This window comes from Oncorhynchus masou, chromosome 23, assembly GCF_036934945.1.
Source record: "Oncorhynchus masou masou isolate Uvic2021 chromosome 23, UVic_Omas_1.1, whole genome shotgun sequence".
NCBI classification, from domain to species: Eukaryota; Metazoa; Chordata; class Actinopteri; order Salmoniformes; family Salmonidae; genus Oncorhynchus; species Oncorhynchus masou.
In genome coordinates, this window is record NC_088234.1 from 11,220,387 (window position 1) to 11,245,277 (window position 24,891).

Genomic DNA, 24,891 nt, shown 5'->3' on the forward strand with positions numbered 1-24,891 from the left:
TGAGCTCTTCAGTAAGGCCACTCTAATGCCAATGTTTGTCTATGGAGATTGCATGGCTGTGTGCTCGATGTTATACACCTGTCAGCAACTGGTGAGGTTTGTTAGTTTGTAGATTAGGGTGTGCAGGGTGAATACGTGGTTGGTCGTACGGACATTTGGTAAAAATATATACATTTGCTCAGTACATTGTTTTCACTGAGGAAATGTACGAGTCTGCTGTTAATGATAATGCAGTGGATTTTCGCAAGGTTGCTGTTGACGCATATCCCACGGTAGTTATTGGGGTCAAATTTGTCTCCACTTTTGTGGATTGGGGTGATCAGTCCTTGGTTCCAAATATTGGGGAAGATGCCATAGATAACTCTTCGTGGTGTTGTTTGTTTATTAGTGTGTTCCAATTTTTGCAGAAGTGGTTAGATTCTATTGATTCTTCAATTATATTGTGTTGATTTCTGACCTGCTGTTCCTTCTTCTTCCATAGTGTATTTCTGTATTGTTTTAGTGATTCACTATAGTGAAGCATCTGGTTTTCTGTGTCTCTGTTTTTGGTTCAATAGGTTTCTCAGTTCCTTTCTTAGGTTTATAAATTCTTCATAAATACCAAATCAAATCACATTTTATTGGTCACATATTCACATGCTATTGTAAGTGTAGTGAAATGCTTGTGCTTCTAGTTCCAACAGTGCAGCAATATCTAACAGTGAATATCTAACAATCACATTTGCTAACAATTTGTCTTTGTTGCTAATTTTCTTTGGTTGTCTGCTTGAAATGTTTATATTTGATAGGAAAGCTAAAAGGTCAAATATACTGTTTATGCCAAGTTTACACCTTCAACATTACAGTGGTGCGTTCTTAGTCCCCTCCTGTACTCCCTGTTCACCCACGACTGCATGACCAAGCACAACTCCAACATCATCATTACGTTTGCTGATGACACAACAGTGGTAGGCCTGATCACAGACAACAATGAGACAGCCTATGGGGAGGAGGTCAGAGACCTGGCCGTGTGGTGCCGGGACAACAACCTCTCCCTCAACGTGAGCCGAAAAGGCCCCCATTCACAGCAACAGGGTTGCAGTGGAGCGGGTCGAGAATTTCAACTTCCTTGGTGTCCACATCACCAACGATCTATCATGGTCCAAACACACCAAGACAGTTGTGAAGAGGAGCACGACAACACCCCCCCCCCCCTCAGGTGACTGAAAAGATTTGGCATGGGTCCCCAGATCCTCAAAAACTTCTACAGCTGCACCATCGAGAGCATCCTGACCGGTTGCATCATCGCCTGGTATGGCAACAGCTCGGCATCCGTCCATAAGGCGCTACAGAGGGTAATGCCCAGGACATCACTGGGGCCAAGCTTCCTGACATCCAGGACCTATATAATAGGCAGAGGCAGAGGAAGGCCCAAAAAATTGTCAAAGACTTCAGTCACCCAAGACCCAGACTGTTCTCTCTGCTACCGTACGGCAAGCGGTACCGGAGCGCCAAGTCTAGGTCCAAAAGTCTCCAGCTTCTACCCCCAAGCAGCTTCTACCCCCAAGCAGCTTCTACCCCCAAGCAGCTTCTACCCCCAAGCCGTAAGACTGCTGAACAAAGAATTACATTGACCCCCCCATTTGTTTTGTACACTGCTGCTACTCTCTTTTATTATCTATACATAGTCACTTCACCCCTATCTACATGTGTAACGGGTTTCTTCCAACTCCTCCTCTGACGAAGAGGTGGAACAAGGATCGGACCAAAATGCAGCGTGGTTCGTTAGATACATCTTTAATGAAGATGAAACACGAACAATACAAAACAACAAACGTGGAAAACCGAAACAACCCTGACTGGTGCAACAAACACAGAGACAGGAACAATCACCCACAAACACACAGTGAAACCCAGGCTACCTAAATATGGTTCACCCCTACCTACATGTACACTGCTGCTACTCTTTGTTTATTATCTGTGTATAGTCACTTCACCCCTGCCTACATATTACCTCGACTACCCCTGCACACTGACTCGGTATATAGCCTCGCTAATGTTATTTTGTTGTTTTTATTTTACTTTAGTTTATTTAGTAAATATTTAATTTCTTGAACTGCATTGTTGGTTAAGGGCTTTGTAAGTAAGTGTTTCACTGTAAGGTCTATATCTGTTGTATTTAGCACATGTGACAAATACAATTTGATTTGATTTGATTCTCTCAGGGGATGTCCTTCGGGAAGGGGTCTCACAGGTCTGGGCTGGGTGTCCGTTGCTCTGCTGCTCCTGTGTGAGGTACTGGGGCTGCAGTTGAGGGTGACGTCCTTCCGGGTCCTGGCAAAAGTTGGGATTGCTTCCTTGTATAGGTGGACCTGGTCATAGAGGCTGTTCAGGGTGGAGTGGTGGGCACTGCTGCCTTGTATAGGTGGACCTGGTCATAGAGGCTGTTCAGGGTGGAGTGGTGGGCACTGCTGCCTTGTAGAGGTGGACCTGGTCATAGAGGCTGTTCAGGGTGGAGTGGTGGGCACTGCTGCCTTGTATAGGTGGACCTGGTCATAGAGGCTGTTCAGGGTGGAGTGGTGGGCACTGCTGCCTTGTATAGGTGGACCTGGTCATAGAGGCTGTTCAGGGTGGAGTGGTGGGCACTGCTGCCTTGTAGAGGTGGACCTGGTCATAGAGGCTGTTCAGGGTGGAGTGGTGGGCACTGCTGCCTTGTAGAGGTGGACCTGGGCATAGAGGCTGTTCAGGGTGGAGTGGTGGGCACTGCTGCCTTGTAGAGGTGGACCTGGTCATAGAGGCTGTTCAGGGTGGAGTGGTGGGCACTGCTGCCTTGTAGAGGTGGACCTGGGCATAGAGGCTGTTCAGGGTGGAGTAGTGGGCACTGCTGCCTTGTAGAGGTGGACCTGGTCATAGAGGCTGTTCAGGGTGGAGTGGTGGGCACTGCTGCCTTGTAGAGGTGGACCTGGTCATAAAGGCTGTTCAAGTCCAGGGTGGAGTGGTGGGCCAAGTAGACATTAGGTTTTGGGGCACAGTCCTGGGAAATGTGTTCATTCTGCTGTGTGGTGGCAGTGGGAAAGTATTTTCCTGGTACCAGGGTGGTGATAACCACTTGTGCGTTGGGGAAAGAGGAAGAAGCTTTTTCAATCACTCCCTTCAGTGCTGTGGCCACCCTTTCCTGCTGTGCTCTCAGGTCGTTTGTGCCAGTGTGAATTATGATGTGGATGGGGGACCCTAGTCTGTCCTCTGACAACAGCTCCAGGGCATGTCTAGTGTTTGGGCACCAGAGTTTGGCCACTTTGTGTTTGGGAAAATGTTTAACCTCTTGAATGTATTTCCCATTTGAGTCATTGAAGAGCACAATCTCTGGCTTTTGTGTGTCCTCAGTGGATGTGGGGTGGTTGTCAGGAGGGCTGTTAGGAGGGGGTGGGGTCTGTTGGGAAGGGGTGGGGTCCCATTGTGTTGTTGAGGTTGTGGTCCGGGTCTGAGGTGGGCTTTTCGGCTGGCTTCTCTGGGGGAGTGTCCTGCTCTCTGTCACACCTCAGCTTTCTCACCTCCTCCTTCACTGCTGTTAGCTGTTCCATGTGTTCCTCTCCCTCCTACTTCACTGCTGTTAGCTGTTCCATGTGTTCCTTTCCCTCCTCCTTCACTGCTGTTAGCTGTTCCATGTGTTCCTCTCCCTCCTCCGTCAGTGTTGTTAGCTGTTCCATGTGTTCCTCTCCCTCCTCCTTCACTGCTGTTAGCTGTTCCATGTGTTTCTCTCCCTCCTCCTCCACTGCTGTTAGCTGTTCCATGTGTTCCTCTCCCTCCTCCTTCACTGCTGTTAGCTGTTCCATGTGTTCCTCTCCCTCCTCCTTCACTGCTGTTAGCTGTTCCATGTGTTTCTCTCCCTCCTCCTCCACTGCTGTTAGCTGTTCCATGCGTTCCCCTCCCTCCTCCTTCAGTGCTGTTAGCTGTTCCATGTGTTTCTCACCTCCTCCTTCGGTGCTGTTAGCTGTTCCATGTGATCCCCTCCCTCCTCCTTCAGTGCTGTTAGCTGTTCCATGTGTTTCTCACCTCCTCCTTCGGTGCTGTTAGCTGTTCCATGTGTTTCCCTTCCTCCTCCTTCAGTGCTGTTAGCTGTTCCATGTCTTTCTCACCTCCTCCTCCTCCAGTGTTGTTAGCTGTTCCATGTGTTCCTCTTCCTCCTCCTTCAGTGCTGTTAGCTGTTCCATGTGTTCCTCTTCCTCCTCCTTCAGTGCTGTTAGCTGTTCCATGTGTTTCTCACCTCCTCCTCCTTCAGTGCTGTTAGCTGTTCCATGTGTTTCTCACCTCCTCCTCCTTCAGTGCTGTTAGCTGTTCCATGTGTTCCTTTTCCTCCTCCTTCAGTGCTGTTAGCTGTTCCATGTGTTTCTCACCTCCTCCTTCGGTGCTGTTAGCTGTTCCATGTGTTTCCCTTCCTCCTCCTTCAGTGCTGTTAGCTGTTCCATGTCTTTCTCACCTCCTCCTCCTCCAGTGTTGTTAGCTGTTCCATGTGTTCCTCTTCCTCCTCCTTCAGTGCTGTTAGCTGTTCCATGTGTTCCTCTTCCTCCTCCTTCAGTGCTGTTAGCTGTTCCATGTGTTTCTCACCTCCTCCTCCTTCAGTGTTGTTAGCTGTTCCATGTGTTTCTCTTCCTCCTCCTTCAGTGCTGTTAGCTGTGCTGTGTTTTTCTCTCTCCTTAAGTTGTCTCATCTCAGTCCGGTGTGTAACCAGCTCTCTCAGAAAGCTGTCTATCTCCACCTTCAGCCATCTGGGTCTTGTTGGAGGGGTGTTGTTGTGCCGGTCTATTTTGTGGGTGTGTGCTGAGTGTGTGGACTAGCTGTCTGAGCTCCACCATGTCTCTCTCCAGCTCTGTGAATGTGTCTCTCTCAACAATGGAGGAGCAGTGCAGTTGTGTGACCTGGGTCTGTTTAGTGCTGGGGGGCTGACTCTCCTCACGGGGCTGCTGGTCTGCCGGACAGTTTGTAGAGGTGTGATCAGACTCACTCAGGATGGGGAGTCGTCACAGAGAGAGAGAGCTTTTCCTGCAGGAACTGTATGAGGAGGCCCTGCACCATTACTGTCCCAGACTTGTACGTGTTGACAGAGGTTGTTTCAATTTCCTCAATGTCTAGTTTCCACCTGGGCCCATACCCTCTCTCTTGACAGTAGTGTGCTCTTATAGCACTGTGCCGTGCCAGAGGGCAGTCTGTCATTGGTTCATTTGTTAATTTGTTTTGTCATACTGGATGTCACTCATTCTCTCTCTCTTTTCCACCCTCTCCATTTCTGTCCCTCTCTGCTGCCCCTCTCTTTTCCACCCTCTCTGCTGCCCCTCTCTTTTCCACCCTCTCTGCTGCCCCTCTCTATTCCACCCTCTCTGCTGCCCCTCTCTTTTCCACCCTCTCTTTTCCACCCTCTCTATTCCACCCTCTCTTTTCCACCATCTCTTTTCCACCCTCTCTTTTCCACCCTCTCTATTCCACCCTCTCCATTTCTGTCCCTCTCTGCTGCCCCTCTCTTTTTCATATCAAGACAAAATTGGAAGACTTCAAAAGAAACCATGGCAACGTCTCCCCGAAAACATTAAGGGGTGGGAGTGGGGGAAATGACAGTTGCTTTGCTTTTCCTGCCATTCCCTTCAGTCAGGGTAGTATTTTGCATAATTTGGGTTTAGGATTAGCGGTTTGAAGTGCAGTCGTAATTCCATGTCTGTGTAATTACTCCTACAATGGAACTCTTCCCCAGAGCGTCAACAAACACACATCAAAGAGTTGGGAGGGGGGAGGGGGGGTCTACTCATAACTGTGGAATCAGGGCACTTCAAATTCAAATGTAGCTGTCTGCCCGTAGTCTACTTCTCGGTTCTCTGTCTCGTTTGTATTTTGGCAAAATATTGTCGAAAATATGGACTAAATCATGTGATTTATTGAATTCCTTTTAACCCGGCCAATTCAGACGAGTCAGATCTATTTATATATTCTGGCTAATCAACCCGTGTGTTAGGCTAGTTGGGGCTAGACGCAGGCTGTTTGACCATGTATAGCTCGCAGACACATGCCCTGTCTCTCTCTGTAATAGCAACTATCTGTATTCAGAGGCTAGTCAGCTAATAAGCTTGTGATTAAACTAATGTTAGACTAGCGACCTCCAGACTGTGGAGCAGACTGCTCCACCACGTCTCTCACAGTAGGAGGTTAGGGTAAACTCATGCCCTGTCTCTCTCTCTGCATGTATCCATGTGACCTAGCTGCATTCATTAATTTCTGTTCATTCAGAGGCTAACTAGCTAATTAGCCTAAGCGTTACCGTAGCGACCTCTAGACTCTGTAGCAGACTGGTGTCACAGTGGGTGGGTGGAGCGGTGATGATGTTTATAACATTAGCTCTGGGACTTTAACATACATCCCTACAGGGAGGGAGGGAGGGAGGGAGGGAGGGAGGGAGGGAGGGAGGGAGGGAGGGAGGGAGGGAGGGAGGGAGGGAGGGACCAGAGCTCAATGATACCACTTCCTCAGCCTTCTGTTTATCTCTACCTTCATCCTTCCCCTTCTTCTCTCACTCGCTGCATTTCCTCACCCCTTCCTCCTGATTCTCACCCCATAACCTGCTCTTCCTTATGGCCGTGCCCTTCTTTCTCCCTCTTCCTCTCCTCACCCCACCACGTCCCTGTTGAACCTGCTCTTGTCTCAGCCTCCTCCCCCCTCCCCTTCCCCACCCCTCCTGCTGGAGAGTAAGGTTGTCTGTAGGTCAAGTGAGATGAAGATAGTGTTTAGGCATTTAGTTAAGGAAAGCCATCCAGGGCATTTAGTTAAGGAAAGCCATCCAGGGCATTTATTTAAGGAAAGCCATCCAGGGCATTTATTTAAGGATAGCCATCCAGGGCATTTAGTTAAGGAAAGCCATCCAGGGCATTTAATTAAGGAAAGCCATCCAGGGCATTTATTTAAGGAAAGCCATCCAGGGCATTTAGTTAAGGAAAGCCACCCAGGGCATTTAGTTAAGGAAAGCCACCCAGGGCATTTAGTTAAGGAAAGCCATCCAGGGCATTTAGTTAAGGAAAGCAATACAGGGCATTTAGTAAAGGAAAGCCATCCAGGGCATTTAGTTAAGGAAAGCAATCCAGGGCATTTAGTTAAGGAAAGCCATCCAGGGCATTTATTTAAGGAAAGCCACCCAGGGCATTTAGTTAAGGAAAGCCATCCAGGGCATTTAGTTAAGGAAAGCCATCCAGGGCATTTAGTTAAGGAAAGCCATCCAGGGCATTTAGTTAAGGAAAGCCATCCAGGGCATTTAGTTAAGGAAAGCCATCCAGGGCATTTAGTTAAGGAAAGCCATCCAGGGCATTTAGTTAAGGAAAGCCATCCAGGGCATTTAGTTAAGGAAAGCCACCCAGGGCATTTAGTTAAGGAAAGCCACCCAGGGCATTTATTTAAGGAAAGCTATCCAGGGCATTTAGTTAAGGAAAGCCATCCAGGGCATTTAGTTAAGGAAAGCCATCCAGGGCATTTAGTTAACTTCTTGAAACTCCCATCCCGGATCCGGGATCGTGACTAAAGCCTCAGGCTCATTAGCATAACGCAACGTTAACGATTTCTGAAAATCGCAAATAAAATGAAAATAATGCGCCTACTCTCAAGCTTAGCCTTTTCTTAACAACACTGTCATCTCAGATTTTCAAAATATGCTTTTGAACCATAGCAATTCACTAATTTGTGTAAGAGTATGCTAAGCTAGCTTAGTATTTTGAGTAGCATTTAGCACGCAACATTTTCACAAATACCAGATAACCAAATAAATAAAATCATTTACCTTTGAAGAGCTTCGGATGTTTTCAATGAGGAGACTCTCAGTTACATAGCAAATGTGCAGTTTTTCAAAAAAATATTATTTGTGTAGGACAAATCGCTCCGTTTTGTTCACGTTTGGCTATGAAAAAAACCTGTATACAGTTATAGCCTGAAGCTCATTAGCATAATGTAACGTTAACGATTTCTGAAAATCGCAAATAAAATGAAAATAATGTGCCTGCTCTCAAGCTTAGCCTTTTCTTAACAACACTGTCATCTCAGATATGCTTTTGAACCATAGCAAATCACTAATTTGTGTAAGAGTATGCAAAGCTAGCTTAGCATTTTGAGTAGCATTTAGCACGCAACATTTTCACAAAAACCAGATAACCAAATAAATAAAATCATTTACCTTTGAAGAGCTTCGGATGTTTTCAATGAGGAGACTCTCAGTTACATACCAAATGTGCAGTTGTTCCTGAAAGCGTCTTTGTGTAGGAGAAATCGCTCCGTTTTGTACATCACATTTGGCTACCAAAACGAACCGAAAATTCAGTCACCTACAACGTCAAACTTTTTCCGAATTAACTCCATAATATCGACCGAAACATGGCAAACGTTGTTTGGAATCAATACTCAAGGTGTTTTTTCACATATCTCTTCATTGATATATCGTTCGTGGAAGCCTGCATTCTTCTCTGAATTCTGTGGAAAAATACTTGCAGCTGACTTTTGCGCACCAATTTCGGCGCAGGACACCGGGCGGACACCTGGTAAATGTGGTCTCTTATGGTCAATCTTCCAATGATATGCCTACAAATACGTCACAATGCTGCAGACACCTTGGGGAAACAACAGAAAGGGCTGACTCACTCCTCTCGCATTCACAGCCATATAAGGAGACAATGGAAAACTGAGCCTCAAAAATCCTGCTCATTTCCTGGATGCCGTTTCATCTTGGTTTTGCCTGTAGCTCACGTTCTAGGGCACGCACAGAAAATATCTTTGCAGTTCTGGAAACGTCAGAGTGTTTTCTTTCCAAAGCTACCAATTATATGCATAGTCAAGCATCTTTTTGTGACAAAATATTGCGCTTAAAACGGGCACGTCTTTTTATCCAAAAATGAAATAGGGCCCCCATAGCATCAAGAGGTTAATGGAATAAAGGGTGAACTGTGTCCAAGCTGCTGCTTTCATGGTGTGATGATTCTACCCTGGATTACATCCAGACAGGTGAGTGTGGCTGTCACCTGATCATAATACAGAGGATTATTTCTGGTGGACCTGGGTGGCTTTCCTTCACTAAATGCCCTGGATGGCTTTCCTTAACCTGTTGAAACTCTGGGGGCGCTATATCATTTTTGGATAAAAAGACGTGCCCGTTTTAAGCGCAATATTTTGTCACAAAAAGATGCTCGACTATGCATATAATTGGTAGCTTTGGAAAGAAAACACTCTGACGTTTCCAGAACTGCAAAGATATTCTCTGTGCGTGCCCTAGAACGGGAGCTACAGGCAAAACCAAGATGAAACGGCATCCAGAAAACCAGCAGGATTTTTGAGGCTCCGTTTTCCATTGTCTCCTTATATGGCTGTGAATGCGAGAGGAATGAGCCTGCCCTTTCTGTCGTTTCCCCAAGGTGTCTGCAGCATTGTGACGCATTTGTAGGCATATCAATGGAAGATTGACCATAAGAGACTACATTTGCCAGGTGTCCGCCCGGTGTCCTCCGTCGTCTTTTTCAGCTGCTGGTATTTTTCCATGCGATTCTGAGGGGAAAGCAGGCTTCCACGAACTGCATATCAATGAAGAGATATGTGAAAAAACACCTTGAAGATTGATTCCAAACAACGTTTGCCATGTTTCGGTCGATATTATGGAGTTAATTCGGAAAAAGTTTGACGTTTTGGTGACTGAATTTTCGGTTTGTTTCGGTAGCCAAATGTGATGTACAAAACGGAGCGATTTCTCCTACACAAAGATTCTTTCAGGGAAAACTGAACATTTGCTATGTAACTGAGAGTCTCCTCATTGAAAACATCCGAAGCTCTTCAAAGGTAAATGATTTTATTTATTTGGTTGTCTGGTTTTTGTGAAAATGTTGCGTGCTAAATGCTACTCAAAATGCTAAGCTAGCTTTGCATACTCTTACACAAATTAGTGATTTGCTATGGTTCAAAAGCATATTTTGAAAATCTAAGATGACAGTGTTGTTAAGAAAAGGCTAAGCTTGAGAGCAGGCGCATTATTTTCATTTTATTTGCGATTTTCAGAAATCGTTAACGTTGTGTTATGCTAATGAGCCTGAGGCTTTATTCACGATCCGGGATGGGGAGTATCAAGAGTGTTAAACCTAGGTTTTGACGCCAATCTATAGCCAACCCTGTTGTAGGTATTACTGTCCGTTCAGAAAGTACTCAGACCCCTTCTGTCACGGCTTTCGTTGTGGGAAGGAGGAGCGGACCAAAATGCAGCGTAGTTGTGATTCATTTTATTTAATAAGGAAACTATACACAATAAACTAACAGACGGGAGACTCCGGCAGCAGCGCCGGACAGGCGGGAGACTCCGGCAGCAGCGGAGAGGAGGAAGGCTCTGGCAGATCCTGGCTGACTGGCGGATCTGGAAGAGTCTGGTTGACTGGCGGATCTGGAAGAGTCTGGTTGACTGGCAGATCTGGAAGAGTCTGGTTGACTGGCAGATCTGGAAGAGTCTGGCTGACTGGCAGATCTGGAAGAGTCTGGTTGACTGGCAGATCTGGAAGAGTCTGGTTGACTGGCAGATCTGGAAGAGTCTGGCTGACTGGCAGATCTGGAAGAGTCTGGCTGACTGGCAGATCTGGAAGAGTCTGGCTGACTGGCAGATCTGGAAGAGTCTGGCTGACTGGAAGAGTCTGGTTGACTGGCAGATCTGGAAGAGTGGCTGACTGGCGGATCTAGAAGAGTCTGGCTGACTGGCAGATCTGGAAGAGTGGCTGACTGGCGGATCTAGAAGAGTCTGGCTGACTGGCAGATCTGGAAGAGTCTGGCTGACTGGCGGATCCTGGCAGACTGACGGCTCTGGCTGCTTCATGCTGACTGGCAGCTCTGGCTGCTCCATGCTGACTGGCAGCTCTGGCTGCTTCATGCTGACTGGCAGCTCTGGCTGCTCCATGCAGGTTGGCATCTCTGGCGGCTTCTGGCAGCTCTGCCAGCTCCTTGCAGACTGGCAGCTCTGGCAGCTCCTTGCAGACTGGCAGCTCCTTGCAGACTGACAGCTCCTTGCAGACTGACAGCTCCTTGCAGACTGGCAGCTCTTTGCAGACTGGCAGCTCCTTGCAGACTGGTAGCTCTGGCTGCTCCATGCAGACTGACAGCTCTGGCTGTTCTATGCAGACTGACAGCTCTGGCTCTTCCATGAAGACTGACAGCTCCTTGCAGACTGGCAGCTCTTTGCAGACTGGCAGCTCCTTGCAGACTGGTAGCTCTGGCTGCTCCATGCAGACTGACAGCTCTGGCTGCTCCATGCAGACTGGCGCATCTGGCTGCTCCATGCAGACTGGCAGCTCTGGCTGCGCTAAACAGGCAGGAGACTCCGGCAACGTTGTAGAGGCGGAAGGCTCTGGCAGCGCTAAACAGGCGGGAGACTCCAGCAGCGCAGGAGATGAGGAAGGCACTGGCTGCGCTGAACAGGCGGGAGACTCCGGCAGTGCAAGAGAGGAGAATGGCTCGGGCAGCGCTGAACAGGCGGGAGAGGAAGGCTCCGGCAGCGCTGGAGAGGCGAGGCGCACTGTAGGCCTGATGCGTGGTGCTGGCACTGGTGGTACTGGGCCGAGGACACGCACAGGAAGCCTGGTGCGGGGAGCTGCCACCGGAGGGCTGGTGTGTGGAGGTGGTACTGGGTGGACCGGACCATGCAGGCGCACTGGAGCTCTTGAGCACCGAGCCTGCCCAACCTTACCTGGTTGAATACTCCCGGTCGCTCTGCCAGTGCGGCAAGGTGGAATAGCCCGCACTGGGCTATGCAGGCGAACCGGGGGCACCGTGCGCAAGGCTGGTGCCATGTAAGCCGGCCCAAGGAGACGCACTGGGGACCTGATGCGTAGAGCCGGCTTCATGGCATTTGGCTCGACGCTCAATCTAGCCCGGCCGATACGCGGAGCTGGAATAGAACGCACCGGGCTATGCACCCGCACTGGGGACACCGTGCGCACCACAGCATAACACGGTGCCTGCCCGGTCTCTCTAGCCCCGCGGTAACCACAGGAAGTTGGCGTCGCCATACTCCCTGTGAGCCCCCCAAGAAATTTTTGGGACTGACTCTCAGGCTTCCATCCGCGTCGCCGCGCTGCCTCCTCATACCAGCGCCTCTCAGCTCTCTCCGCCTCCATTTCTTCCTTGGGATGGCGATATTCTCCAGGCTGATCCCAGGGTCCTTCTCCCAATAATTCATCCTCCCATGTCCATTCCTCCTTTTGTTGCTCCTTGGGGCAGCTACACTCCCCTGGTTTAGCCCAGGGTCCTCTCCCGTCAAGGATTTCCTCCCAAGTCCAGAAAGTCTTGTCACGCTGCTCCTGCTGCTGCTGTTGCCTGTTACCACGCCGCTTGGTCCTGTTGTGGTGGGTGATTCTGTCACGGCTTTCGTTGTGGGAAGGAGGAGCGGACCAAAATGCAGCGTAGTTGTGATTCATTTTATTTAATAAGGAAACTATACACGATAAACTAACAAAATAACAAACGTACGAAAACCGAAAACAGCCCTATCTGGTGCAAAACACAGAGACAGGAACAATCACCCACAAACACACAGTGAAACCCAGGCTACCTAAATATGGTTCCCAATCAGAGACAATGAATAACACCTGCCGCTGATTGAGAACCATATCAGGCCAGACATAGAAATAGACAAACAAGACATCCAACATAGAATGCCCACTCAGATCACACCCTGAGCAACCAAAACATAGAAACATACAAATAAACTATGGTCAGGGTGTGACACCTTCACCTTTTCCACATTTTGTTACGTTACAGACTTATTCTGAAATTGATCAAATATATTTTTTTCCTCTATCAGTCTACACACAATACCACATTATGACAAAGTAAAAACATGTTTTTAGAAATGTTTGGAAATGTATAATTAAATAAAATAATGAAATATCACATTTACATAAGTATTCAGACCCTTTCCTCAGCACTTTGTTGAAGCACCTGACAGTGATTACAGCCTTGAGTCTTCTTGGGTATGATGCTACAAGCTTGGCACACCTGTATTCACCTGAGATTCTTCCATTTTTCTCTTCAGATCCTCTCAAACTCTGTCAGGTTGGATCGGGAGCGTCGCTGCACAGCTATTTTCAGGTCTCTCCAGAGATGTTCGACCAGGTTCAAGTCCAGCTTCTGGTTGGGTCACTCAAGGACATTCAGAGACTTGTCCAGAAGCCATTCTTGCGTTGTGTTGGCTGTGTGCTGAGGGTTGCTGTCCTGTTGGAAAGTAAACCTTCACCCCAGTCTGAGGTCCTGAGCACTCTGGAGCAGGTTTTCATCAAGGATCTCTCTGTACTTTGCTCCGTTCATCTTTCCCTCAATCCTGACTAGTCTCCAAGTCGCTGCCAATGACAAACACCCCCACAGCGTTATGCTGCCACCACCATGCTTCACCATAGGGATGGTGCCAAGTGCCCTCCAGACGTGATGCTTGGCATTCAGGCCAAATAATCTTGGTTTCATTAGACGGTCTGAGTGCCTTTTGGCAAACTCCAAGTGGGCTTTTACTGAGGAGTGTCTTCCGTCTGGCCACTATACCATAAAGGCCTGTTTGGTGGAGTGCTGCAGAGATGGTTGTGCTTCTGGAAATTACTCCCATCTTCACAGAGGAACTCTGAAGCTCTGCCAGTGACCAATTGGGTTCTTGGTCACCTCCTGACCAAGGTCCTACTCCCCCGATTGCTCTGTTTGGCCGGGCGGCTAGCTCTAGGAAGATTCTTGGTGATTTCAGTCGTATTCCATTTAAGAATGACGGAGGCCACTGTGTTCTTGGGGACCTTCAATGCTGCAGAAAGTTGTTGGTCCCCTTTCCCAGATCTGTGCCATAACACAATCCTGTCTCGTAGCTCTACAGACAATTCCTTCGACCTCATGGCTTGGTTTTTGCTCTGACATGCACTGTCAACTGTGGGACCTTATATATGTAACAGTACTCTTCTTGTGTTGTGTACAATCAGTCATCGACACGGAACTCCAACATGTAGCACCGGTCATGTAGATTTATTCTGATAGGAACGGCACAAAATTGCACGTCATGCAATGCACGTCTCACCATCCAACTCTGCACTCACGCACGCTGGTTTGGTGCTTGTTCACTGGGCTAGTTACCAAAAGAATACAATTACAATATACAATATAATATCTTTAACAATGTACCTGATAGGAACGGCACAGAATTGCACGTCATGCAATGCACAACTCACCATCCAACTCTGCACTCACGCACTGTACAAAATATATGAACCCCCCCACCAGACACAGTAAGTTGCTAGCTCGTACTGGCGAGAATTCTTTACAACAAAATGCACAACAAATATTCTCCAAAAACCGCTGCATCTTATGTGTGATGTTCGAATAACATTTACAAACAATTTGATATAAATTGTACATTTAAATCATCACTTGAGAGTATAAGAATCACTTTTGATGTACAGTGCTTGGCAACCAACAACTTAGCGCTGGTTTGGTGCTCGTTCACTGGGACGATTCTAACTGGAACATCCCCCCTCGTAAGCAAGCCACGCAAACCAGCCAATAAGATGCCATGTTGAGTAGGTGAAGGCAAGACAAACTCAAACCAAAAACCCATTGCCTTAACAATAAAGTGGCAAGGGGAATCACCAATATAACCCTGTTACATATAGACAGGTGTGTGCCTTTCCAAATCATGTACAATCAATTGAATTTACCACAGGTGGACACCAATCAAGTTGTAGAAACATCACAAGGATGATCAATGGAAACAGGATGCACCTGAGCTCAATTTCGAGTCTCCTAGCAAAGCGTCTGAATACTTACGAAAATAAGGTAATTCTGTTGTAATTTTTTAAATACATTTTCAAAAACTTTATATAAACCTGTTTGTGATCTGTCATTACCGGGTATTGTGTGTAGTTTGATGAGGAAAAAAATGTATGTAATCAATTTTAGAATAAGACTGTAACATAACAAAATGTAGAAATGGAAAGGGTTTGAATACTTTCCGAATGCACCGTATGTACTAGTGGATCACATCTAGAGGTAGCAAGACAATCTCTCTCTCTCTCTCTCTCTCACTGTCTCTGTCTCTCTCTCTCTCCTGTCTCACTCTCTCTCTCTCTCTCCTGTCTCACTGTCTCTCTCTCTCTCTCTCTCTCTCTCTCTCTCCTGTCTCTCCTGTCTCTCTCTCTCTCTCTGTCTCTCTCTCTCTGTCTCTCTCACTCTCTCTCTCTCTCTCTCTCGCTGTCTCTCTCTCTCTCTCTCTCTCTCTCTCTCTCTCTCTCTGTCTCTCTCTCTCCTGTCTCTCTCTCCTGTCTCTCTCTCCCTGTCTCTCTCCCTGTCTCTCACTCTCTCTCTCTCACTGTCTCTCTCTCTCACTGTCTCTCTCTCTCGCTGTCTCTCTCTCTCGCTGTCTCTCTCGCTCGCTGTCTCTCTCTCTCGCTGTCTCTCTCTCTCGCTGTCTCTCTCGCTCGCTGTCTCTCTCTCTCGCTGTCTCTCTCGCTCGCTGTCTCTCTCGCTCGCTGTCTCTCTCTCTCTCTCCTGTCTCTACTGTCTCACTGTCTCTCTCTCTCGCTGTCTCTCTCTCTCGCTGTCTCTCTCTCTCTCGCTGTCTCTCTCGCTCGCCGTCTCTCTCGCTCGCCGTCTCTCTCGCTCGCTGTCTCTCTCTCTCGCCCTCTCTCTCTCTCGCCCTCGCTGTCTCTCTCCTCTCTCTCGCTGTCTCTCTCTCTCGCTGTCTCTCTCTCTCGCTGTCTCTCTCTCTCTCGCAGTTTTTCTTTCTCCATCCACTATTTCAATGCCGCATTGAGTACCAGTGATGAGCACGTCTAGGCAGGTTCCTCAGCATGTTGCTATAGCAACGGCCCCTTGGCTCGGCGACACACTTTCTCTTCCCTCCTCTCTCCTCTTCTGTCCTCTCCTCCACTCGTTGACCTGCTGCTCTGTCCTACCAGCCTAAAACTACATCCACTACTGGAGCTATGACAATTGCAGCTACAGTAACACATATGCCTTTGAAGGAGGGAAAGAGAGAGACAGAGAGAGTGAAAGAGGCAGCGAGAGAGAGAACGAGATAGAGACAGAGAGAGAGGAATAGGCAGAGAGACAGAGGGAGAAAGACAGAGAGAGAGAGAAAGAGGCAGGGGCAGGGAGAGAGAGACAGAGAGAGAGAATGAGGCAGGGGCAGGGAGAGAGAGAGACAGAGAATGAGGCAGAAGCAGAGGGAGAAAGACACAGAGAGAGAAAGAGGCAGGGGCAGGGAGAGAGAGACAGAGAGAGAGAATGAGGCAGAAGCAGAGGGAAAGAGACAGAGAGAGAAAGAGGCAGGGGCAGGGAGAGAGAGACAGGGAGAGACAGAGAGAGAGAAAGAGGCAGGGGCAGGGAGAGAGAGAAAGAGGCAGGGGCAGGGAGAGAGAGAGACAGGGAGAGACAGAGAGAGAGAAAGAGGCAGGGCGGGGAGAGAGAGAGACGGGGAGAGACAGAGAGAGAGAAAGAGGCAGGGGCAGGCAGAGAGAGACAGGGAGAGACAGAGAGAGACAGAGAGAGAGAAAGAGGCAGGGGCAGGGAGAGAGAGAGACAGAGAGAGAGAATGAGGCAGGGGCGGGGAGAGAGACAGGGAGACAGAGAGGGAGAAAGAGGCAGGGGCAGGGAGAGAGAGAGACAGGGAGAGACAGAGAGAGAGAAAGAGGCAGGGCAGTGAGAGAGAGAGACAGGGAGAGACAGAGAGGGAGAAAGAGGCAGGGGCAGTGAGAGAGAGAGACAGGGATAGACAGAGAGAGAGAAAGAGGCAGGGGCCGTGAGAGAGAGAGACAGGGAGAGACAGAGAGAGAGAAAGAGGCAGGGGCAGGGAGAGGGAGAGAGACACACACACAGACTTAGGGTTCATCTACACATTTCATTAGTGGCCTGGTTTGCTTTTCCTGTCTTGGCAGGCAGTGCGTGTGCGCATGTGTGTGTGATTGTGTGTGTGTGTTTTCCCATGTCAGCACTCTGGATGTCAGCCATTCCCACAGTCTCTCCCACGCTTTCAAGATAATCACTGTGACAATTGCTATCACATAGATAACTGGCATGAATACACACACTCACACACACACTATATACAAACACATCCACACACACTAGATACACACACTATATACACACACATCCACACACAGTAGATACACACATTCATACACAAACACACCCACTGGTACGACACGTCACACACACCGTCACAGTAAAAATCTAGTGAAGCTACAGCTCTATCTGACAGAACAGCTGTCAGAAGAGAGTGAAGGCTAAAGCTCTATGTAACAGAACAGCTGTCAGAAGAGAGGGAAGCTACAGCTCTATGTAACAGAACAGCTGTCAGAAGAGAGGGAAGCTACAGCTCTATGTAACAGAACAGCTGTCAGAAGAGAGGGAAGCTACAGCTCTATGTAACAGAACAGCTGTCAGAAGAGAGGGAAGCTACAGCTCTATGTAACAGAACAGCTGTCAGAAGAGAGGGAAGCTACAGTTCTATGTAACAGAACAGCTGTCAGAAGAGAGGGAAGCTACAGTTCTATGTAACAGAACAGCTGTCAGAAGAGAGGGAAGGCTACAGCTCTATGTAACAGAACAGCTGTCAGAAGAGAGGGAAGCTACAGCTCTATGTAACAGAACAGCTGTCAGAAGAGAGGGAAGCTACAGCTCTATGTAACAGAACAGCTGTCAGAAGAGAGGGAAGCTACAGTTCTATGTAACAGAACAGCTGTCAGAAGAGAGTGAAGGCTACAGCTCTTCGCACTTGTAGCTTCTTCAGATAGAAAGATAGAGGGACAGAGAAGGAGGGACAGAAAGAGAGCGTTATTTGCAAAACCGTTTTTCTCTCTTTCCAAAAGGACATCTTGATCCCCTATCATGTGGCAGTTGTTGCGTGATAGGGTCCTGTAGGGCTCTGGTCTAAAGTAGTGCACTATATAGGGAGTAGGGCTCTGGTCTAAAGTAGTGCACTATATAGGGAGTAGGGCTCTGGTCTAAAGTAGTGCACTATATAGGGAGTAGGGCTCTGGTCTAAAGTAGTGCACTATATGGGGACTAGGGCTCTGGTCTAAAGTAGTGCACTATATAGGGAGTAGGGCTCTGGTCTAAAGTAGTGCACTATATGGGGACTAGGGCTCTGGTCTAAAGTAGTGCACTATATAGGGAGTAGGGCTCTGGTCTAAAGTAGTGCACTATATAGGGAGTAGGGCTCTGGTCTAAAGTAGTGCACTATATAGGGAGTAGGGTGCCATATGGGACATATTCAGTTGCCTCTCCAAATGCTGTCCTCTCCCCTGTGACCAGACAGCCCAGCATTAGAGCAGTAATAGCTCTGTAGCGTTCCGGCTCATTGGGCACTGATCCCAGTCACACTGACAAGAAGCAGCTAGACAGGCAATTGTGCCCCGCGGGCCTGACACCAGCCCAATGTCACCAAGCTTAGTTATACTAACACTGATCATAGATCAGATCCATGTCTCTGTATCAGTGGATGTAGTTAGGAGATAGTTTCGTCAGCAGCATCCCACTGCTGGCTTGCCTCTGAAGCTAAGCAGGGTTGGTTCTGGATGGGACACCAGATTCTGCTGGAAGTGGTGTTGGAGGACCAGTAGAAGGCAGTCTTTCCTCTGTTCTAAAATTAATAATATACAAGTCTGGATAAAATTAAGAGACCACTGCATAATTATAAGTTTCTCTAGTTTTACTGTTTCTAGGTATGTGTTTGGGTAAAAAAAAAAAAATATTGTTTCCGTCTATAAACTACTGAAAACATTTCTCCCAAATTCCAAATAAAAATATTACCATTTAGAGCAGAAAATGACAGCTGTACAAAAGAACAGCAAAGATGCAGGGTTGTCAGACCTCGAATAAAACAAATTCATATTCATTTTTAAACAACACAATACTAATGTTTTAACTTAGGAAGAGTTCAGGAATCAATATTTGGTGGAATAACCCTGATTTTCAATCACAGCTTTCATGAGTCCTGGCATGCTCTCCACCAGTCTTTCACATTGATGTCGTGTGACTTTATTCCACTCCAAAAGTCAAGCAGCTCTGCTTTTTTTGATGGCTTTGTGATCATCCATCTTCCTCTTGATCACATTCCAGAGGTTTTCAATGGGGTTCAGGTCTGGAGATTGGGCTGGCCATGACAGGGTCTTGATCTGGTGGTCCTCCATCCACACCTTGATTGACCTGGCTGTGTGGCATGGAGCATTGTCCTGCTGGAGAAACCAATCCTCAGAGTTGGGGAACATTGTCAGAGCAGAAGGAAGAACGTTTTCTTCCAGGACAACCTTGTGCGTGACTTGATTCATGTGTCCTTCACAATGACAAATCTGCCCGATTCCAGTCTTGCTGAAGCACCCCCAGATCATCACTGATTCCAGTCTTGCTGAAGCACCCCCAGATGATCACCGATTCCAGTCTTGCTGAAGCACCCCCAGATGATCACCGATTCCAGTCTTGCTGAAGCACCCCCAGATGATCACTGATTCCAGTCTTGCTGAAGCACCCCCAGATGATCACTGATTCCAGTCTTGCTGAAGCACCCCCAGATCATCACTGATTCCAGTCTTGCTGAAGCACCCCCAGATCATCACCGATTCTCCACCAAATGTCACAGTGGGTGTGAAACCTGGAGAGGCCTACAAGCCACAGTGTCTTGCACGCACTGTGACATTTGGTGGAGAATGTCTGAAAGAAAACTTGTTTTTTCCAGCAGGACAATTATTATTTTTAGTTTTTAATTGAACCTTTATTTAACCTGGCAAGTCAGTTAAGAACACATTCTTATTTACAATGACGGCCTAGGAACAGTGGTTTAATTGCCTTGTTCAGGGGCAGAACAACAGATTTTTACCTTGTCAGCTCAGGGATTCAATCGAGCAACCTTTCGGTTACTGGCCCAACACTCTAACCACTAGGTTACCTGCTGCCCCACCTGCCACAATGCTCTCTCTCCTCTCTTTCCCTCGTCATGTCCTTACTGATCTCTCTCAGGGAGGGGGGGGGGGAGTTCACACACAAAGCACACTGGCATACTCTCTCTCTCTCTCTCTCTCTCTCTCTCTCCCTTCCCTTGTCATCTCCTTACTCATCTCTCTCTCTCCCCAAATCCCCCACCATGCTGTAGGTTCACCACGGTATAGAGCCCAGACATCTTTCTCTCTCTGTCTGTCCTTCTCTCCCTCCTCTCCATACTGATCTCTCCATATATATATCTCTCTCTCCCCAAATCCCCCACCATGCTGTAGGTTCACCACGGTATAGAGCCCAGACATCACTCTCTCTCTGTCTGTCCTTCTCTCCCTCCTCTCCATACTGATCTCTCCATATCTCTCTCTCTCCCCAGGTGAACCACTATGCCATTGGTAAAGCGCTGTATAGAGCCCAGACACCTGTGTCGAGGTGCTGTACCTGATGGAGTCACCAGTGAACTGGAGTGTGTTACCAACAGCACCCTCGCTGCCATCATCAAACAGCTGGGCAGCCTAAGTAAGTAGTGTGTTTCAGGGTCACGTTTCCCTGAGGTACAGATCTAGGATCAGCTTCCCCTTCACAAAACCTTACATTAAATTGTAATGGAGAAAATGAAAAACTGACCCAAGATCACCGTCTAGGGGCAACTTCACTCTACACCAGTGGTGGTCGGTGCCGTTTATGATGAGGGAGGACGATTAATATTTTTAATGAGCATGACCTTATTTCTTTACAGCATATTGGATGACTGTCATTCATTTTCCATTCACCCAGCTCAAAGTAACACAGATTTATGCTAGGTCGAGGTCGAGAGATACATTTGAGTAATAAAGGTGACGGACAGTGACATATTCAAAACCTTGTTGCACACTCTAGCCTGCATCTAGTTGATCTAGTGTGTAATCATTAGTTCAAGAGTTTCTATTTTAAAAATTCAGTAAGGTTTATCCCCGTTTTGTTCCGTTTGCTCTCATTTAAGAAAAGTTTTTTCAACAGAATTGGCCGAATGAATACACACCTGATCACGTGTATACGCAGTTCACTTTCATAGCAGCCACATACAAACAGCATCATCACTTTTTTTAAGGGGGTATCAGCTTTAATATTCCAGATAGATTGTAGATTCCATCAATGTAGTTCCAATCCCCCATATATTATTTGGTAAATGTATATATACAGTGGGGAAAACAAGTATTTGATACACTGTCAATTTTGCAGGTTTTCCTACTTACAAAGCATGTAGAGATCTGTCATTTTTATCATAGGTATACTTCAACTGTGAGAGACGGAATCTAAAACAAAAATCCAGAATATCACATGGTATGATTTTTAAGTAATTATCAAATATATCAAATACTTGTTCTCCCCACTGTATGTATACACTACCAGTCAAAGGTTTTAGAACACCTTCTATTCCAGGGTTTTTCTCTATTTTTACTATTTTCTACATTGTAGAATAATATTGAAGACATCAAACTATGAAATAACACATATGGAATCATGTAGTAACCAAAAAAAGTGTAAAAATATTGTAAAATATATTTTATATTTGAGATTTATCAAAGTTGCCACCCTTTGCCTTGATGACACATTTGCACACTCTTGACATACTCTCAACCAGCTTCATGAGGTACTCACCTGGAATGCATTTCAATTAATAGGTGTGCCTTGTTAAAAGTTAATTTGTGGAATTTCCTTTGAGCCAATTAGTTATGTTGTGACGAGGTTGGGGTGGTATACAGAAGATAGCCGTATTTGGTTAAAGACTAAATCCATATTATGGCAAGAACAGCTCTAATAAGCAAAGAGAAACGACCGTCCAAGACATGAAGGTCAGTCAATCTAGAAGATTTCAATAACTTTGAAAGTTTTTTCAAGTGCAATCGCAAAAACCATCAAGCGCTATGATGAAGCTGGCTCTCATGAGGACCGCCACAGGAAAGGAAGAGCCAGAGTTAACTGCACATCAGATTGCAGCCACGACTGTTGGAAAAGCATTCCAGGTGAAACTGGTTGAGAGAATGCCAAGGGTGTGCAAAGCTGTTATCAAGGCAAAGGGTTGAAGAATATAAAATATAAAATATATTTTGATTTGTTTAACACTTTATTGGTTACTACATGATTCCATATGTGTTATTTCATAGTTCTGATATCTTCATTATTATTCTACAATGTAGAAAATAGTAAAAAATAAAGAACAAACTCTTGAATGAGTAGCTGTGTCCAAACTTTTGACTGGTACTGTATTTACATATATTTTAAAAATATATTTTCCTTTATTATTTTCCCCTAACCCTACCACCCCTCTCCTAATTGGAGTGAACTAATGAACAACACTCAGGCTTCTACTTCCAGCTTAGACACACTATATACATTTTTGTGGACACAATGCTCCTTGCAACAGTTATATTTTGTTTGTTTTTAATCCCATCCTTCAGCTACCATCAACCCCTCCATCTCTCTAAGGGGCGGCAGGTAGCCTAGTGGTTAGAGCGTTGGGCCAGTAACCGAAAGGTTCCTGGATTGAATCCCTGAGCTGACAAAGTAAAATGATGTCGTTCTGCCACTGAATAAGTCAGTTAACCCACTGTTCCTAGGTCATCATTGTAAATAAAAATGTGTTCTTAACTGACTTGCCTAGTTAAAAACAATTTTACATCTCTGATGTTTATGGACACAATGTATTTTACATTAGTTATCTTGTTGTTTTTAATCCCAACCTTCAACTCAACCCAAACATCAGTTTTTGATTTATATTTGCCATATATTCTTCAACTGTGCTGTGATGTCTTCCTAAAATTATCCGCCGCCATTGTTGCAACCCCTATTACTAGTCTGTTCAACCTCTCTTTCATATCGTCTGAGATTCCTAAAGATTGGAAAGCGGCCCGCGGTCATCCCCCTCTTCAACGGGGGAGACACTCTAGACCCGAACTGTTACAGACCTATATCCATACTGCCCTGCCTTTCTAAAGTCTTTGAAAGCCAAGTGAACAAACAGATCACCGATCATTTAGAATCCGACCGTACCGTCTCCGCTGTCCAATCAGGTTTCCGAGCCGGTCACCGGTGCACCTCAGCCACGCTCAAGGTTCTAAACGACATCATAACCGCCATCATAACCGCCATCATAACCGCCATCATAACCCACATCATAACCGCCATCATAACCGCCATCATAACCCCCATCATAACCACCATCATAACCCCCATCATAACCACCATCATAACCACCATCATAACCACCATCATAACCACCATCATAACCCCCATCATAACCACCATCATAACCACCATCATAACCGCCATCATAACCGCCATCATAACCGCCATCATAACCGCCATCATAACCGCCATCGATAAGAGACAGTACTGTGCAGCCGTCTTCATCGACCTGGCCGAGGCTTTCGACTCTGTCAATCCTAGTATTCTTATCGGCAGACTCAACAGCCTTGGTTTCTCTAATGATTGCCTCACCTGGTTCACTAACTACTTTTCTGATAGAGTTCAGTGTGTCAAATCGCAGGACCTGTTGTCCGGACCTCTGGCAGTCTCTATGGGGGTGCCACAGGGTTCAATTCTCAGGCCGACTCTCGCTCTTGCTGCTGGTGATTCTTTGATCCACCTCTACGCAGACGACACCATTCTGTAAACATCTGGCCCTTCTTTGGACACTGTGTTGACAAACCTCCAAATGAGCTTCAACACCAGACAACACTCCTTCCGTGGCCTCCAACTGTTCTTAAACGCTAGTAAAACTAAATGCATGCTTTTCAACCGATCGCTGCCCGCACCCTCCCACCCGACTAGCATCACTACTCTGGACGGTTCTGATTTAGAATATGTGGACAACTATAAATACCTAGGTGTCTGGCTAGACTGTAAACCCTCCTTCCAGACTCACATTAAGCATCTCCAACCGAATGTTAAATCTAGAATCGCCTTCCTATTTCAAAACAAAGCCTCCTTCACTCATGCTGCCAAACATACCCTCGTAAAACTGACTATCCTACCGATCCTTGACTTCGGCATGCCATTTACGAATTAGCCTCCTACCCCCTACTCAGCAAAATGGATGCAGTCTATCACAGTGCCATCCATTTTGTCACCACTGTCACCACTGCGACCTGTATGCTCTCGTTGGCTGGTCCTCGCCTCATATTTGTCGCCAATACCACTGGCTCCTGGTCCTCCTTAAGTCTTTGCAAGGCATAGCTCCGCCTTATCGCAGCTCACTGATCACCATAACAACACCCGTCCGTAGCACGCCCTCCAGCAGGTATATCTCATTGGTCACCCCCAAAGCCAATTCCTCCTTTGGCCGCCTTTCCTTCCAGTTCTCTGCTGCCAGTGACTGGAAAATGTTCATAAATGACTGAAGTTGGAGACTTATCTCCCTCTAACTTTAAGCATCAGCTGTCAGAGCAGCTTACCGATCGCTGCAGCTGTACACAGCCCATCTGTAAATTGCCCATCCATCCAACTACCTACATCATACCCATATTTGCTTTTGTTTTTCTGCTCTTTTGCACACAAGTATTTATATTTGCATATCCTCATCTGCAGATATATCATTCCAGTGTAAATTGCTAAATTGTAATTATTTCACCACTATGGCCTATTTATTGCCTTACCTCCCTTATCTTACCTCATTTGCACACACTGTATATAGACTTTTCAATTGTGTTATTGACTGTAAGTTTGTTTATTCCTTGTGTATCTCTGTGTTGTTGTTTGTGTCGCACTGCTTTGCTTTATCTTGGACAGGTCGCAAGGTTGTATATGAGAACTTGTTCTCAACTAGACTACCTGGTTGAATAAAAGTGAAATAAAATGTAGAAAATAAACTCTACGGGTTCTTACAATGTCCTCTCTTGTGCAGGAAGCCCTTTTTCGCTAACTCGACTCAGC

The 24,891-nt window shown here is 46.7% G+C and overlaps 1 pseudogene; it reads left to right on the plus strand.

Moving 5' to 3' along the window:
• LOC135510300 (actin-binding protein WASF3-like) overlaps nt 1–24,891 on the plus strand; it is an 87,368-nt pseudogene that overhangs the window by 28,716 nt on the left and 33,761 nt on the right.